The 18,684-nt window shown below is 39.2% G+C and overlaps 1 pseudogene; it reads right to left on the bottom strand.

The window, feature by feature from the left end:
- Positions 1-18,277, bottom strand: part of LOC118854580 — a 69,941-nt pseudogene extending 51,664 nt beyond the window's left edge.
- Positions 18,278-18,684: the final 407 nt, after the last annotated feature.

Genomic DNA, 18,684 nt, shown 5'->3' with positions numbered 1-18,684 from the left:
TGTTCTAGCTTGACAAGGTTCTTTTGGACTATGACTTTGCCATCCATCGTGTTAACTATTCGTCCCAGCTTTGTGTCACCTGCAAATTTGATGGGCATGACAAAGTATGCCTTTGTCCAAGTCGTTAATAAAAGTGTTAAGTAGCACAGAGCCAACCGGAGATCCCTGGGGCACTCCACTGAAGACTTTTTGCCACATTGATATTGAACCATTAAAAACCACTGGACTCTAGACATCCAATAGGTTCAGAATCCCTCTAACTGTAATTGTCATCTAATCCATCTCTCTCCATCTTCAGGAAGTTAGTGTGAGATACTTTACCAAAAGCTTTGCTGAAATCTAAGTAGACTATTCACAGCATTCCCTTCACCCATCAGTTTAATAATTCTTTCATAAAGGAAATGAAATTATCCTGAAATGATTTGCCCTTTAACAAAGCCAGGCTTGTTCTTCGTAGACTGATTACCTTTCTAGATATTTGCCATCAATCTCTTTAATAACTCTTTCTAGAATTTTCCTAGGAATCTAAGTCAAGCTTATGTTTTGAAGATACTATTTTCTTCCTTTTTGAGAACATTGGCACTGATTTGTACTTTTCCAATCTTGTGAAATCTTTCTTATTTTCCAATTTTCAACTATCCCTAACAACGGCTTGGGAATGATGCCTTTTAGTTCATTTAGGACAGAAGGATACAGTTTATCTGGGCAGGGTTGCTTGAAGTAGTTTGGACAATGAAGTGTTCTCTTCCTATCTGCTTACTTATGTTGGGCATCAACTCTCTAGGTCATGTTTTCGGTCTTGCCAAATATAAAAGTCCTTATCCTTTCCAGAGAAAATGGAAACCAAGTGAGAACTGAGCATCTATTCCTTCTCCCTGTTGTGAATTATCATTGTCCCATCCACCCCAAGAGAAAGTCCAATTTTTTTCATTAATCTCCCCTTTTTTCTGAAGGAAGATGATAGATGATAGATGGCTAGATAGAGTGATAGATAAAGCACTTTTTGTTGTCCTTGCTTCCTTCTCCAGCTTTGGCTCATTCCGAATTGTGACATTCCTGACTTATTTTTTCAAGATCATACCATACTTTTTATTGAACTTCTATTACCCATTCTAGGTGCCATCTTCTGTAAATTTATTTTACAAATATAAGTTAGATGTCAAGATACCTGTGCATACACATAACTCTACTCTGACGAATCCCATGTTCCTTCTCCTTGGAACAAGTAACTTTTGTGGCATCAGGTTTTCATTCTTGAGCATATCCCATCCTCCCTGAACTAACTTTCCCTGGTGCATTTTGTTGCATGGCATCCTATTGATTTTTCTTCTGAGATGTTTGTGATCTACCTACCGCAAATATAGAGCACATATTTGATTCTATCCAGTTTTCCTATTTTTTTTTCTCTTAAAAGTTCTAGAGTGGAATGATCACTTCCCTCAAAGGTTCTTATTTCCAGCCTGTCAATCATTTTCTCTCTGTTAGTGAGAATTAGATTTAGAACAGAATTTTCCTTCATTAATTTATCTAGATTTTGAAGAATGAGAGGTGAATGAAGAGGTTATTAGCTGACAAAAATATTTATAACAGCTCTTTTTGTGGTAGTGAAGAATTTGAAACTGAAGTGATATCCATCAATTTGGGAATGGTTGAACAAATTATGGTATATGAATGCAATACAATATTATTATATATCTGTAAGAAATTATGAAGGGGATATTTTCAGAAAAACCTGAGAAGACTTGTATGAACTAATGCAAAGTGAAATGAGTAGAACCAGGAGAATAACTTATATACTAACAACAATATTATTAATAATATCATTCTGAGAGACAGGAATTCTTATCACAATGTCAAAACACAATTCCAAAGAACTCATGATGAAACCTACTATCCACCTCCAAAAAAGAAGAGCTGACAGACACAGAGTGCTGATTGAAGCATAATTTCTTTCTTTTCCTTCCTTCCATTCATTCTTTCTTTCATTGGATTTGCAAGGCAACTGACAAATACAGTATGCCCCAAAAGTCTTAATGCAATTTTAAGCTATTAGTTTCCTAGCGAGAGATGGAGCAAAACTAACAAAAACTAGTTTTTAAAAAAGTACATGGCGTCCTAAAACTTAATGTAGTTTTTTAAGCTATTAAAACTGTAAGCCACAACCTAGATATACAAGTCTATTTCTCAGATATCACCTTCTTAGCCAGTTTATTCATTCTCCAAATGATTTTGTTCTGCTCCATATACTTTGAAGCAACAGCCAACGATGAGGGAAAAAACTGTGTCCTATGGTCTTCAGTTTCTTTCTCAAGACTTTGTAAGCCTTGACAATACTTTTATAGGTTCCTTCTGGTAGTATCATTCATGACACATGGATCAGCAAAACTTGGTGGTTGTCATCCATTTTTATAAGCCTTGGGAGATTCTCAATATGATATACATTCTAATAACAGCAACCCTCTATTGCCAGATAGCAGGGAATAACAAACTACTGCAACTCTTCCTGTGCCTCTTAATGGATGATCTCTCACCTCATAGCTTCTGTGGTTCTATTATAACATTCTGCAGAGAATAAACAGCTTCTTCTATCTCAGAGAATCCAGCCTCTTCTCTTCACGAAGAATCTCAGATTTGATTTTAGGCAATCCTTTTCCTTCCCTTTCTCCTCTGTGTAATGTTGTTCCATTCTCCATCATCCTGACCAGGGTCAAGTCCCCCTTCCTTCACCTCAGATCCTCCTTTTCCCCCAATGAAGCTATGCATATTTTTCTCTCCTAACTGTATGGAGGGTCATTCTTTGAATCCCTTCACCTCCTTTAAGAAGGAAAAGAGATGGGGCAGCTAGGTGGTGCAGTGAGTAGAGCACCAGCCCTGAAGTCAGGAGGACCTGAGTTCAAATCCAGGTGCAGACACTTGATACATGTACTAGCTGTGTGACCTTAGGCAAGTAACTTAACCCCAATTGCCCTGCCCCCCCCCTCAAAAATGAAAAGAGCCTACACTTGGAGTAGAGATAACAAGTCACTGCACAACCTCCCCAATTCTCCATAATGTTTGAGACTTCTTAAAACTATTTGTGGAAGAGTGCATCTCAACACTAACCATATAGTTAAAATTTTTTATGGCCAATATCACTTGATCATAATTTGATTATGTCATTCAGATCCCTTTCCAGGTCTTAACAACAAGGTCACTGCCATACCTATACCTCATTCCCCTTTAGTCTTTTTATTTTTTTTCAAAGAAAGGTTCTCTTTATTTTACTCTGACTAGGAGGGCAGGGACTTCTTGGGGCTAATCTTACTCATCTTTGACCTGTTCTGTGTCCCATCCGATGTAGTTTGACCCTCATTAGGCAAGCTGGTGATTTGGTCCCAGAGGCTCCCCAGGCTAATGCCAAGTTCAAAGCAGACAATAGATCAGGTTAGCTCACTGCAGCTCAGAGCTAAGGAGATCCCTCTAGCTTCATTCTCCTAGGCAGCAAGAATGGCAAGTCCCTTCAGTTTTATACCAATCTCAAATCTGTTTCCCCAGTTCTCCTCCACCCACCAATACACTCTATCAATTTGTTTAACCTGCTCATTGTTCCATTTACCTTATCTCACTGACCTTGCCTTGTCTGCCCACCAAAATTCTCCTTTTCTTTCTTGAGTTGACCTCTGTTGGATCTATTTCCTGTTCCTTGCTCTTCTTTAATCCCATTTTTATCCGCCTTAATTGTCCTGGACCCTGAGCTACTAATAGGATCAGAAGCAATATTTGGGTCTAGAGATTATTCTTCATATTTCTTCCAAATTTTACCATATTTCTCTCTCCCAAATTCCATCTCTGAATCTATTTCACTAGTCCAAGGCCATCTAAGTCAGCTAGATGATTTTTGTCTCCTATTTGGTTTAAATCCTTCTTTTTTCTCCTGCTGTTTCCACAACCTTCTATCATAGAAGCCAGAAACAGAAGAAATAAAATAGTCAATTCCACCAAGGAACTTACATTCTACCATTGAAATTAACCTGAACACATATGCATATATGGCAAATTTATACAAAATAAATGCAATGTAATTTAAGTGGAAGTTGGTACTAGTCCCTGGTCCAGCCTTTACCTACTTGGTTTCATGCAGAAGGTGATGTCTGAGCTGAACATTGGAGGAAGCTATGGATTCTAAGAGGCAGAGATGAAGAGGGAGTATATTCTGGGTAGGGAGAGACAGCCTGTATGAAGACATGGAAACAGGACATAGAATATTAGGTGTGAGGAACATCAAGAAAACCAGTTTAGGTGGACTATTGAGTGTGTGAAGGGGAATAACATATAATAAGGTAATACTGAAAAAAATAGATTGGAGTCAAGTTGTAAAGAGTTGTAAATGCCAGAATAGCTTGTGTTCATTCTTCTTTTTTAAAGAGGACCAATGACATCACGGGGTGATATCTTGACTTGAGCATGAATTAGATTTAAGTGAGGCAGAGTTGCACACAGTCATCAGCTTAATTTTCTCTTCCAGAGTCAACTAAGTCCAGTAGTAAAACAAAAGTCAAGATGACTGGCAATGGCCCAGGATGCAGTGTATGATCTTGGTGTCTTCCATGTCTGACCAAGCTCTAAGCACTCCACAGCGTCTGCTTCAGCTGCCTTTGTGGCCATTGGAACAAATCCTTCTCATCTGCCTATTGGATCCTAGAGATAATCTGGAGTTTATTGAACATGGTGACAAAGTGTGACTAATGCTTTACGTATATCACTTTGGCACTTTTGTTAAGTATGAATATGAATGGAGAGAGACTTGGGGTAGAGAGGAAGTTATAAATCTGAAGGTGTAGTTATAGCTTGCTCACTTTCTTTGCTTGTGTTGCCACGGGCAAATTATTTTCTTCACTTAATGGTGGGTACAAAATTACCAGTCACAGACTCTTCAAGTTTAAAGCAAGCAGAGACATCATCTAGTCCAATTCCTTAATTTTAAGAATTTCAGGCTTGAGAGCAGAAGGGACTTTTGAGATTCCCTAATTTAAGTCCCTCCTTTCACAAACAAGGATACAGATGCTCAAAGAAGTTCAAAGACTCTCCTAATGTCATATAGCTAGTGGGGAAACTGTAACCCAGATCTCCTGGCTCCCAAGTCAATATCCTTTCCACTATGTCATGACAATGGATATCAAGTGACATAATGCATTCAAAAACACTTTGGAAACTATAAAATGTGCTACATTTCAGTATTATAAGTCTCTTAACATCTTTCAGTAGTAATGAGGGTGAAGAAACTCTTTGCCAAATGTAATTGTAGATTTTCAGATTTGTAAATAAAATGTCGGGCTGAGGAAAAGTGGATCATACCAAAATATTTCAATCTTTCAATAAGAAAATATTTTATTAATTGGAAATTAAAACTGAGAAAGTATAAGTAAAACTGTCTAAGTTAATTGGAACTAAAGGAACCTTTCGAGGACTTCTAGCACCATAAAGCCAGAGTTTGCCTAATCTATCCCTAACATACACTCTGTCTCTCTGTCTCTGTCTCTGTCTCTGTCTCTGTCTCTGTCTCTCTGTCTCTCTCTCTCTCTCTCAATCTCCTGTCTGTCTGTCTCACTGTCATTCTCTGTCTCTCTGTCTCTATCACTGTCTCTGTCTCTCTGTCCAGATCTGTCTGTCTGTCTCTGTCATTCTCTGTCTCTCTGTCTCTATCTCACACATATACTCACACACAAACATATACACACAAACACATACATACATCTTTCACACACATACACTTGCTCACACACACACAAAAAGCAAGCTTAATCTGTTTTAAAACTTTCCAGAGATAGTTATCATGGAGATTTTTTTTGTCTTTTGAAGGATTGAATCTGTATTCCATTTTTTTTTTTTACTGTTCCTATCCAAATTGGCAAACCCAAGCAATATACCTTTTTTTCTTTCATTCTGAAGTGCGAAGGAGAAAGTAGATGATAAAATTCATGTACTGTGTCTGGTGTTACTGATTAATGAAACAGGCCCTTATATTTTATTAAGGTTAAATAAGCAAGGCAAGGCAAAAAGCTCAACTTTTTGCATTTTAATTCATGGACATTCAACACTAATAAAACTGTTGAATACAAAGGAGTTGAGGGCAAGGAGCCATTCTCTCCAGGATTCCACCATGCCTTTTTCTCTCCAGGACACTGGCTAGATTGTGATCTCGTAGGTGAGCAGCCTTCTTATAAGGGAGAGCTCTCTAAAGTAACACTTAGGGGGTTTTTCAAATTATTATTTGAGACTTGAGACCATCTCCCTGCCTGAATTGAAGAGCCTGTTGAATAACTATTTAAAATTAGAGTGCTTGAATAACAATGAGCTATTTCAATATATAAAACTAAATGAGCTCTGCTGAAAATTTTTAATTAAAATGAAATCAATACTTTTTTCCCCCTGAAATCATTTTAATAGCCCAAATTGCACCTTAGGCATTATGGGCTGAGCCTCATCCTTTCATTTTTAATCAACTATGATCATTTGCTTAATTGTCTCTTTTACTCTGTATGATATGTGCAACTTGACTTTGGGATGGAAATCAACTCTTTCCCCCTTGAAGTACCCCCACCCCAATCCTTGCAGAAGTGGACTGTTTTCTCTGATATTTATTGGTCATCAACGCCTGAACTATCTCAGGACATATGTGGTTCATGTGTGTTTGTGTAGGCAAGCAGAAAGGCACTGGGGAGAAAGCACATCCCACTAAAAACAGGATTAACCTAATTAGAGGTCCTACCCTAGTCATGGTGTCTCTGGGTTCTAGTCCAAATCATAAAATCCTAGAATCTCGGAAGGGACCATAGAAGTAATCTATCCCAACCTATATGTGAACAGAAATCTCTCCAACATCCCTTACAAGTACTTATATAGCTTACTCTGAAAGATCTCCAGTAATGGGAAACCCATTAACAACTATATTTTAGGATATTGAACTAATTATGTAGCATTTGAGGGCACCATACCCCCACTTAAAACTTGGGTCTTCCAGGGAAGACCGATCCAGATTCAAGTTACCCTCTGGATCCTTATCAACTCCAAATTCTGATTTGTAAGTCCCCATCTATGTGTTCACATTTAATAGTCAGCCAGAGGAAGCAAAAAGTCCCAAGCAAAGTCATTTAATGAATATCATACTAGGAAAATTAGCAATAAGATATCCGCCCCCCCAAATCTGAAGCATACTCTTCCGCCATCAGGGAGAAAAGTAGATACATGTGGGGAATACACGAACATAAGGAATGCATGTTGCTAAGGTACACATATATAGTACAGTAATACATGGACAAGATAAATACATAAAGGGGAAATTCACTCCAGGCAATGTATTCATGCTGCCTTCGCCCAATGACATTGTTCCACTGAACTTTATATATTTAGTGAGTGGTTTTTGCTAGATGGTACTTTACTGGTCAAGTATTATCTGTCAGATGATGCAGGGCATGCTGCCACTAGACACTGGGTTGTGATGTTTCTATTTCCAGGTTCTGACTTGAGCTGAAATCCTTGATTATATTGCTGGTTCTCCCTCATGAGAAGAGCAGGTGCCACTGTGTCTTTCAACACAAAGCACTGAGCATTTTATTTTTATCAGGTCTTTTAGAAAAGCTGAAATATTTACCTCAGTCACAGAACCAGCAAAGTTCTCTCTGGCTAGGGAAGGGGAAAAGTCTTCCTAGTTTTTTGCCTGTGTTTTGTTTTGTTTTCTTTTTCTTTAGGAGTGGCTTTCTAATTTCTGATAGGAGAGTCTCTGCCCTAGCACCAAACTCTTTAAAGCATTTCCTTGGAAACAAAGAGCAGAGACACACCTAACTAAATATGGAATCAGTGGGTCAGAAAGCATTTATTAAATGTGCCCTGAACTGTGCTATGTGCTGAAGACACAAATTGAAGCAAAACCAATCCTTAAACTCAAGGGTTGGGGGTGCGGGGAAAGAGGAAGAACGAGAAGGAGGGGGAATGGTAGGGGTAGTTATAAGACATAAATCACTAGATATATCCACAGCAGGTAGGAACCTGTGGCTTCCAGGCTATAAGTGGCATCTAGGTCCTTGGGTGCTGCTTTTTGACCAAGTCCAAGTTTTATGGAACAAATCCTTTTATTAAATGGATTTGTTCTGTGAAGTTTGGATTCCGTCAAAGGGCCGCACTTGAGGACCTAGAAGGCCACATGTGGCTCAGCAGCCACTGGTTCCCCACCCCCATACAAGATATATCTTGTATGTATCTAGTCTACACAAAGTAGATCAAAGAATGAGGAAACCAGTAGATTCTGGGGAATCAGGAAAGGCCTCCTGTAGAAGGTGGGATTTGAGCTGAGTCTTGCAGGAAACTATAAGGTAGCAGTGAGGAAGACAAGCATTCCAGGTATTGTAGAGAAAGCAGTGCAAAAACCTGAAGGCTGGAAATGGAGATGTGGAACAGGAGGCAGGCCAGTGCTACTGGATCATAGACTATGCGGAGGGTAATAAATAATCTGTGTGGAAGAATGCAAATAATCTAGAAAGGGAGAAAGAGGCTGGGTTATTAAGTGCCTTCAGTCTTTTTTTTTTAATTCAACTTTCTGGTCCAGAGCCTAGGGTCTTGGGTATAAAGTAGTTAGTTAATAATGAGCAACCCCTATGCCTGCAGATTGATTTGTGAAGGCTACCAGTCAATAGGAAGGCTAGTTACACAACTATTTCCAAAATGCTTCCAGCTTCCTTCAATTCCTTAAATCTAAACCCTTTCTGCTCTCCCAGTGGATGAGCTAGTAGACCAGGAACAAAGTTAAACCCAGAGGGCAAGATCAAGGAGGTCTCTAAGAACCTAGCTACATCCCAACCTTTCATGTGTATGTATGCACAGGCCACAAAGCCTGGAGAGGCTTGGGCTCCCAACCTTACAATTGTTAATAAAGTTTTCTCTTTTACTCACTGAAATCTGTCTTCCTCTGGATTTCCTTTGGCTGCTTGTATCTCTGGACTCTGGGGTCAAACAGAATACGACTATTTCTTCTTCTGTGTGAACACCCTGTGCGTGCATGAAGACAGGTAACGTGATGCTCCCTTGCCGAGTTAAGGGACTTGCCCAGTATCCCATAGCTAGTAAGCATCTCAGCTACATTTGAACTCAGGGCTTCCTGATTCTATCCACTCCACCACCTAGCTGTATGAGGAGAAAAAAGCTTTTCCCTGATGTTTAATGGAGGGTAAGGGGGTAAGGGTAAGATTTTTCTACCTGAAAGGCACTTATGTCGGGGGTGAGTGGGGGCAGGGGTGGTGTTGGTGGTACTTTCTCTCTAAAAACAGGAGGTGATTCAAGGTACCAAGAGGCATGAAGAAGCATCATGGGAAAAGACCGAATTCCCTTTCCCTTGCCCAGTCACGGTTGCCACCCTCAAGGGTCTCAGTCTTAGTCAACCTCTCCCAGGGCTACATTCCCCTATCACGATTCTGGATTAACAGAACCGGAATGGAGCAAACTTCCCCGGTATTCTCTGGCCTGGGCACCCAGAGAAGTGGTATTTTCATAGTCAGTAGCAATGGCATTTTGTGGCAGCCTTTAGCTGTCTGTCTTCTTCCCTTCACCTCTATCCAACCAAATATTCCCCAGGTATCAGAATTTTTACTTAGATCTCTGAAAATAAGAAAGACTGGTGAATATACCCTTCAGGGAGGAGAGAATAGTTGTGACCACAAGCATTATGAGAGAGAATGAAGCTAGCATATGCCGATCTGACATGAAACCCAGGGGCTGTGTTGCCCGTCCAAGTTCTGAATCCAAGACATTCAAAAAAAGGCTGCTGAGAAACACTGCATCTTCTGGCGCAGGCCCCACACTGGGGCACAGAACCAAATGATTCTGCCAGGTCAAATCTTAAAATACAATAAAGGGAACTACAGGGTCCTGAAGTAGACCGAGCAAGTGAGGTGTGGGCACGAGTCGGGTTCATTATCTTTGATCCTTTCAGTTAAGAGGCCAGGTAGCCATAAAGACTGAGGTGGTCTAGAGAGGAATGTTGATCTTCACAAGGTCTTCCATTAAGTACATTTTGACTTTCTGGGTCACTGGAAACCTGCCAAGAAGAGATGAAAAAGATCATTTTTTGAAAGAGTTTGGATAATTTACTAAGGTTGTTTTGAAATGAAATTTTATGGGACTGAGCCATATAAATATGTGTGTATGTATGTATGTATGTCTATGTATATATGTAAATGTATATATATGTAAATGTATTAATGTCTATGTATATATGTAAATAAGCTAATTCTACTGCCTTTACCTACATTTCCTCTTCCTCTTTAAAATCATGTCATTCGCACGTGCACATATATGTGTGTGCACATGTACATGTGTATGTATGTGTGTGTGAATATGTATGGGGGTATATTATGTATATAAATATGAATCACATGCCAGTTAAAAGACATATGTGTGTATAAATATAAATATATATTCTATGTAGAGAGGCATAAATATATATGAATATTTTTAAACATACACAGAGAGAATTCCTATTCACGGTGAAAAATTGTAGTGAAATAGTAGTGAAAAATACATAGCGCAAAACAGTAGCAAAAAAAATGAACAGAGGAAATGGTTAGAAAGGCTCTGAAATGGGCATCAGAAGGTCTTGTTCTCTCTCTGCCAATTTCTGCCTTGTGATTTGGGGCATGTCATTTAATCTTTATGGGCCTCCCAACTCCTTATCTACCAAATAAAGAGATTAGATCAAAGACTCACCAGTCTAGAGGTAGAAGGGACCAAGCAGAGGCCATTAGTCTGATCCGCTGAGTTTACAAATAAAGAAACTGAGGTCCAGGGAGTGTAAGCAACATAGGTCATACAAAGTCAAACAAGGTAGCAAGTAGCAGAAGCATGATTTGAACTGGATTCCATAATTACCACTCTTTCTTTCTACAAGACCGCGCTGGAATAGCTGTTCTCTACAATCTGATCCTTCTAGAGTTCTAATGATTCCAAGGTAGAAGGAAGAGTTTCTGAAATTATGGCTAAAGTCTCAACATGGGTTAATGGGCCTGCCCTAGAAATAGTGATCATTGTGGGGACCGAATTTTAGCATATTTGTGAAAATGATTTATAAAACCTCAATTAATTTACAAATGTAAGAGAAACAAACAAACAAAAATCAAATGACTTATGGTGACAGTGTTATACAGTGGAAGTTCACTGATCTAGGAGTCAGAGGACTTGAGTTCTAATGGAGGCTGTCACTATCTTCCTTCCATCTATTATACTGAACTTGTGTGGACAAATTAAAGAATATATTGCCTTCCCCACCAGAATCTTAACTTCTTGAAAACAAGAACTGGTTTCGTTTCGGGATTTTTGTACCCCCAGCATTTAGAATTGTTTGCATGTTACTACCCCCTATTAGACTGTGAGCTCCTTGAGGTCAGGGACTGGTTTGTTTTTTTGCATTTATTTGAATCCCCATAGTGCAACACAGTGTCTGACGCATAGTAGGTGCTTAATAAATATTTATTAACTGACTTAGTAAGCATCTAATAAATGATTGTTGCTTGATCAATTTAATTCTTTGTAATTATTTTTGTAAATCTTGTATTCTCTCCATATAATAGTCTAAGAGGACATTAGAAAGAATTTTAAGATACTATATGGTTTAGGCTACCATTTCTGAGAAACAGGTGAGAGTTGGGAGGAGCTGAGAGTGATCTCATCTGCTCCCTAAATGACTAAAATTTTCTTGAATGTTTCACCATAGTATCTCCCCAGAATTAGTATGGTAGGCTAGATTTTACATTGAATTTCAGTTGCAATGGCTTCCTTTACAGGCCTTAACATGGTAAAACTCAGAATTGCCTACTGGCGTTGGAATTAAAACCATAAGCATCTCACACTCTAGCAAGCATCGCTCTTAGTACCGTACACTGTTGAACAAGTGCCCTCACTCCTGTCCTATCTCTACTCCAGGGGCCATCTCCAGTCATACTGATCTATATGTTGACACTGGACCCAGATGGCTCCAGAGGAGAAAGTGAGACTGGTGACCTTGCACAGACCTCCCTCACTTAGATCCAATTCACTTGCAAGTCATGGCATCATCTTCCTGATGACACGGTCCTCTTTGAGAACAAAGGACAAACAACAGCAATAACCTCTCTGCTTCTGACTATCTAAACTTCTCTACTATACCCCAATAATCTTCTTATACTGGAAAATGTTTCTGTCCTTACAGTCTTCTAACACTAGAATATCCTTCTGCTCTGTCGCCCCATCCTCCGAGGGTTGACTCCTTTACAGTCTTCACTTGAGGACATGCCCAAGGCAGCCGTACTCACTCCTTTACCTCCTCACCTGACTCCACTCCTGGCTCTCGGTATTCCAATAACTGCCTTCCAGCTCCCTTTTTATGTGCTGTCTTCCCTTAATTAGAGTGTAATCTCCTTGAGGGTAAGGATATGTTTTTCGTTATATTTATATTCCGAGCATTTTTGACCCATTGTTCTAATTGTTCAGCCATTTTCAGTCACGTCCAACTCTTCGTGACCCCATTTGGGGTTTTCTTGACAAAGACATTGGAGTAGTTTGCTATTTCCTTTTCCAAGTCATTTTACGAATGAGGAAACTAAGGCAAACAGGGTTAAGTGACTTGCCAAGGTCACACAGCTAGTAATTGTCTGAGACCACATTTGAACTCAGGAAGACGAGCGTTCCTAACTTCAGGCCTGGCACTCTGTCCACTGCACCCACCACCTAGCAGCCCTTCTTGACACTCAGTAAGTACTTAACAAATATTTTATCTAGCTAGCTTTACTCTAATAACCATTGCCTTTGGTACAAAGAGAAAGTTTCCTTCCTAGGGGCAGCAAAGAGTAATTATGAGGCATAGCTAATGAATCAAAGCAGGAAGATGAAAAAGGAGCTTAGCAAATTTAGATTATGTGTAAGGAAATACTTCCCAATGATAAAAGCCTCATGAAAAAATCCCAAATGGACTGGGATGCCTTTGGAGGTAGTGAGCCCTATCCTTATTAGAGGTTTCCAAACAGAAGCTGGATGACATCTTATCAAACATGTTATAGAAATAATTCTTGGTCAGGCTTATTAAGGAACCACTAAGGTCCCCTCCAACCATGAAATTCTATGCTTCTGTTAAATTGAAAAGAATAGTTGCATCCCCCTCTATCACTTAAATGCAAACTGGAAATTTTCTACAAAGGAAAGAATTTTTAAAAGAATGAAAACAAAATAAAATGACTGAAACCATTATACTTTTTTTTTCTGGTGCAATAAGTCATCACCTTCCTGCTTGGTACATTCTTCATTCCTGTGGAAAATTACTCCTGACTTCAAAACCTTTCCTTAAGTGTTAGAAAAGAGTAATTACTTCCTTCTTGAAGTGAACATGAGATTATTGGTTGCCTGGGTTCTCTAATGTGCATCAACAATGTTATTTTGTTTGGAGTCTGGAAAAGGGTCTCAGAAAACAAGAAAGGATGGTCCTCTTTCAGAAGCGATGGCACGTCTGCCAACGTGTTTATTCTGCCACCCAGAGAGTAAGTGATTTCAGATCTTCCCTCCCAGAATGCTGAGGGCTCACCCTTCCTCTGTTCTCATTCCCACTCTGGGCAGAAGCTCAGCATTCCTTTGTGGAGGTAATAAGAGGAAAGAGAACAATTCTAACAATATAACCACCAAGGAAGTGAACACTTTTCTTCCAGGCTTTTAGAGGCAGATTTTGTTCTCTTCAAATTTTCTGGTAGCAAGAGTTTGGATTCAGATTATCCTCAATCAGTTTTTGGTTCACAGAGGATGGTGTACAAAGGAAGAATCATAGGATTGTAGACTTAGACCTGGGAGAGGCTATCAGAAGCCAACTAGGCCAACCTTCTCTTTTTGCAGTTAGGGAAACTGAGATCCAGAAAACTGGTGACTTGTCCAAGTTCACGCATCAGAAATGGGCTGGGAACTAACTTCTTCTGATTCAAATCATTTCTCTTTCTTCTGTACCATGTGCAAAAGATAAGAAAAATTTCAATATAGAAACTCCTTCTACCAATATAGATTAGCAACTTATTTGTAGTCTGTAATATATCAACTAATCAAAGAGCATTTATGAATATATATGAATATATAATATGTGCTACTCATAGTTCTAGACAAAAACACAAAATTGAGACTCGGTCTTCCCTTAACAAACTTGCTTTCTGCTGGGAGGTTGAGCAAATGCAATACATATCAGAAGAGGTGATTAGGGAAGGGTGCTTTTCTCTAGGCCAGGGACTCTTAACCTGGGAGCTCCACAGACTTACTTTTTAATATCTGGGTAACTATACTTCAGTTAGATTGATTTATTTTACAGTCCTACGACTCTGAAAAATCCATAGTTTTCCCCAGAGTGCCGAAGAGGATCATGATATCTGAGGTACACCAAGGACAACTAACTCATTTTAACCGTTAATCTAAGTAAAACATAACAAGGAATTTGAATTGAGAAAAAGGGGGAAAGAATACCCAGCTGAACGAATCTAATCAGCAGTCCCATATATTGAGGGAACTTCATGAACACAGATGTGATTACTAACTCACTATCAGGATCTTTGGAAATTAATGGAAAACAAAAAAGACCAGTCTTACTGAATTCTCTACTTAGGGATGTCTTCAATCAGATGGCCACTTGTTAAATATGTTATAAAGGGAATTCTTATTTCAGGTAGGGGTTGAATTAGATGTATTCTTATGTGCTGAAAATTTCTGAAATTCCATAATTTTATGATTTGGTGAATCTATTTTCCCAAATATCACTACGGGGCCATAGGTTACTTGAATAAGGAGGGCTCTTAGTGGCCTTCTGGTCCAACCTCTCATTTCATAAATGATGAAATTGATTATGTCTATCATTATAACCATGACATATAACTATAACTTGATTATTATCAAATAAATATCTAGTCATCAAGTCAATGCTCATTCTGCTATGCCCTATTGCCTTTTCCTTTGTCATGAACTTATGTTCTGAATTGTATAAAATGTTAGATCTGACAGGGATCACAGAGATTATTCCATCAATCCTTCCTCATTTTACAAATGAGAGAAGTAAAATGACTTGCCTGGATCACACATCTCTGTTAGTGACAAATCTTGGACTATTCACATGACTGGGCTGGGAAAATCATTTCTATTTACCATTTTTAGAGGTCTCTGAAGTTCAAAATCAGGATAAAAATAGTGTGGGCTTTTTTTCCCCTTTCCAAAGCAGTTAGAAAGGGTTACAAATATAAAATAAATATTTGATCATCTCTGCTATTTTTTCACTTGCACAGATCACTGAGAATTCATTATCATAAATAAGGTTTGGTTGATGATAAGAGTGACTGAATTGGGAGCATCACTGGTAAAGCAATATACCTCAGGCAGACCAGTATGCCCTTAGCATTAGGGAAAGAAGGCCCATAAGGCATCAGAAATGTGAAAAATGGAGAAGACTCCAGTCCCTGGAAACATACTGAAACAAGTATTTAGCCACAAAACACCTGGGGTATCTTAGAGGAAACAGAAACATTTAGTCAGGCACAGGAAGTAAACATGGAAAAGTAGTTATTAGGAACAAAGTACAAGATCACATTGGGACCAGCAGGAAGTTAGACTTGAAGACAAATCAACAGCCTATGCAAAAGTTCTGATGGACTAGCATGGGCCCAGAATTTGGGGTTGGGCTAAATCTATTGGTGGTAGATCAGTGACCGCATCCTCAAAAGATAAAGGGCAAGAGGAAGTCAGGTAGCTCAGGAAAGGACCCAATGTCTATTTAGAATATCATTTGATCTGCTTTTTAACCATTTCCATCATAGGAGTTTAGGACTGGAAATCTAGTCCCCTGATTCTACAATCTGAGACTCAGAAAGATTAATTGCTTTGACCACTTTTATGATGCACTTATGCGCAAGAGTGGTAATCTCACAGCATGAGCAGGCATGGGTGGTTTTCCATCGGCATCATTGGAAGGAATACCCACATCAATAAAAGTATTGATTCATTTGAGTACTCATCTTGAACACTATCATTGAGTTTTCTTCTAGCTATTTTCCCAAAAACAGCAATTCCAGGTCTTTTAACCATGCTTTATAGTTCTTATTTTCTAATAATTCAGTCACTTTGATTACTCTCCTCTGGGTCCTGTTCCTTCTCCCAAAGGCCGTAATTTTGACCCTTTGATTGCCTATTATGCCCTCCCAGAAGTTTTCAAACCATCTAAATTATGTCCTTAATTTTTAGGATCTTGTGTTTATCAAGGGAAATATAGTCCATGTGTTTCTATCTAATTTAAACTGAAATCTGCAAAATACTGACTTTTGAGTGTTGTTTGATGTCAGTGAACTCCTTAGGGCCTCTTTAATAGGCTTTTAAAGAACGTTTTCATTCTTAGAAAGAGGAAGCTATGTTTTGCTAAGGGCATCCTGGCACATGGGCACAAACACCAAAAAGATTAGAATTCCAATCCCAGAATTCTAAATTGGTTTTAAATTAGACCAAATTCTCTAGCTTCTAATTAAGAAGGTTTTAATCATGAGCGAAGAGTTATACTCAGAAGAGCCTGTGAATCTAGAAAAGAAATCATCATTATTTAGATGAGAGGAAGCTGTATTGGGCAAAAATCTGTTCATAACTTATCATCCCTTCCAGGCACAATTTCAGAGACAAACAGAAGAATTCCCTTCCGTTGCACACCAACCTGACTAGCTCAGGCTTCAGCAACTCAAATTCCTTTGTCAAGTGATTTAGACAGGGACTTCCAGCTTTCAAGACCATGTTTATGCAACGAGATTTGAGGAGAAATAAGACGGCAGGCATACACTCTTCTGAGCAACATGTTCAAATGAGAAAACTCTCCAGCCAAGCAATAGAACCATTTTGGGAAAATGATCGACTTCCCATAAAGGTTTTCAGCCAACAGGCTGAATGGTTCCTTTCAACAAGCTGATAACTGCTTGCTAAGGCTCAAACAGTCTATTTTCACAAGCAACCAACCTCACTCACATCAATGTATGTAATAATACTTCATATTTATATGATATTCAAAGGTTTACAAAATGTTTCCCTCCCAACAACCCTGTGAAGGAAGCAATGGAAGCATTATTATTCTCTTTCCCAGATGAAGATACTGAGGTCTCTTAAAAGTTTAGTGACTCCTCAGCTTCATACATCTAAGTTACTAATGAGGCAGGATTTTAACCCAGGTTTCCTTGACTCAAATCCAGTACTCTTGCCATTTTGTCAAGTGGACTGAGTCCAGGCAGGTTAATTAATGAGAGTATCCCTATGTAGCAGATATGTATTTCACCACTCCTATTACTCCTGCTTCAGTCAGTTTATCTCTGGGCCATCCATATCCAACCTCTGAGTTAGGTAGGTATCAGAGGATAATGAAGGGAAATTAAAAACTTGGGTGAGGAGAAAGAGCAGGGGTCCAGGAAGAGAATATTAATAATAACCCACAATTCCTGAAGAATTTTCCATGTTCCAGCTCCATGAGATGGTTCGGCAGTATTAGGTAGCTTCATAAATCAGGATCTATGTGGCCCAACTTCCTAATTGTTTAGTTCAGAGCACCCATGATACTGTCGAGAAGATATTCCAGATTACCTTATTGGTCACTATAACCATAGCGTCACAGGATTTTAAGCCTCTTGGGGACCTTCAGGATGACTTCTTCTGGACCCCTCCTTTGACCCATCCCATCTACCCTTTACTACTCCCATGTACAGGACAATTCCCTCATGGAACTAGATGTTCCTTGAAGAGAGATGTGTTTTCATCATTACATCCCTAATGCCTTGCATTTTGGTTTGACTGTAAAAGCTGAACAAATATTTGTTGAATTCTATTTGTTTTTGAATCTTCTAGCTCAACTATTTCATTTTGTTGATGAAGAAAGTAAGGCTCAGAGAAGGGATGTGACTCTCTCATGGTTGCATAGCAATTTATCGGCAGGTCTGGGAGCTGAACTCAAGTGATCAGGTCCAGCACTCTTTTGCTAAAGCATAATGCCCAGAACTTCAGTGTCCCTTCTCTGAGATCCCCCTATAGACCTGAGCTACTAACAAAATAAGATATTTAACAAGAGCAGATTGATTTACCCAGATGGGACTGTGATCTCAACAATACGAACATTTCCTCCAATGAGGCAGATCACCACCCACCTTTGTCTATGATCTCGTGGGACACTTGTTGGTGTCTTCTCAGACATTCCCATGGGGGTCGATCCAACATGATGAAGGCCTTTTTCTATTTCTCCTGCCATTGTCGAGAGGCCAGTGGAGGACTCTGGCTGTGCACTCAACATGCCTCATCTCACCATTTGAGCAGCTCATGTTTCTACAAGAAACTTCCTTATAATAGCTTTTATTCCATCTCTTCATTGAAGTGCTTCATTGGTTACTTGCTGCAGTTTGCTCACACCTTTCCAGTGCTTCTCCTCTGACTTCTTTCTGATACTCATTTCTAACTCTTTGAAGAGGGCAGCTAGGTGGTGCAGTGGATAGAGTGCCAGGCCTGAAGTCTTTGTGACTTCAAATATGGCCTCAGACACTGTTTGACCCTAGGCAAGTCACTTAACTCTGTTTGTCTTAGCTCTTTAATCTATAAAATGAACTGAAGGGGGCAGAGCCAAGATGGCAGCTAGAAAACAGGGGCTCACCTAAGGTCTCC

This window comes from Trichosurus vulpecula, chromosome 6, assembly GCF_011100635.1.
Source record: "Trichosurus vulpecula isolate mTriVul1 chromosome 6, mTriVul1.pri, whole genome shotgun sequence".
Classification (NCBI taxonomy): domain Eukaryota; kingdom Metazoa; phylum Chordata; class Mammalia; order Diprotodontia; family Phalangeridae; genus Trichosurus; species Trichosurus vulpecula.
This window is presented reverse-complemented; position numbering and strand designations above follow the sequence as displayed.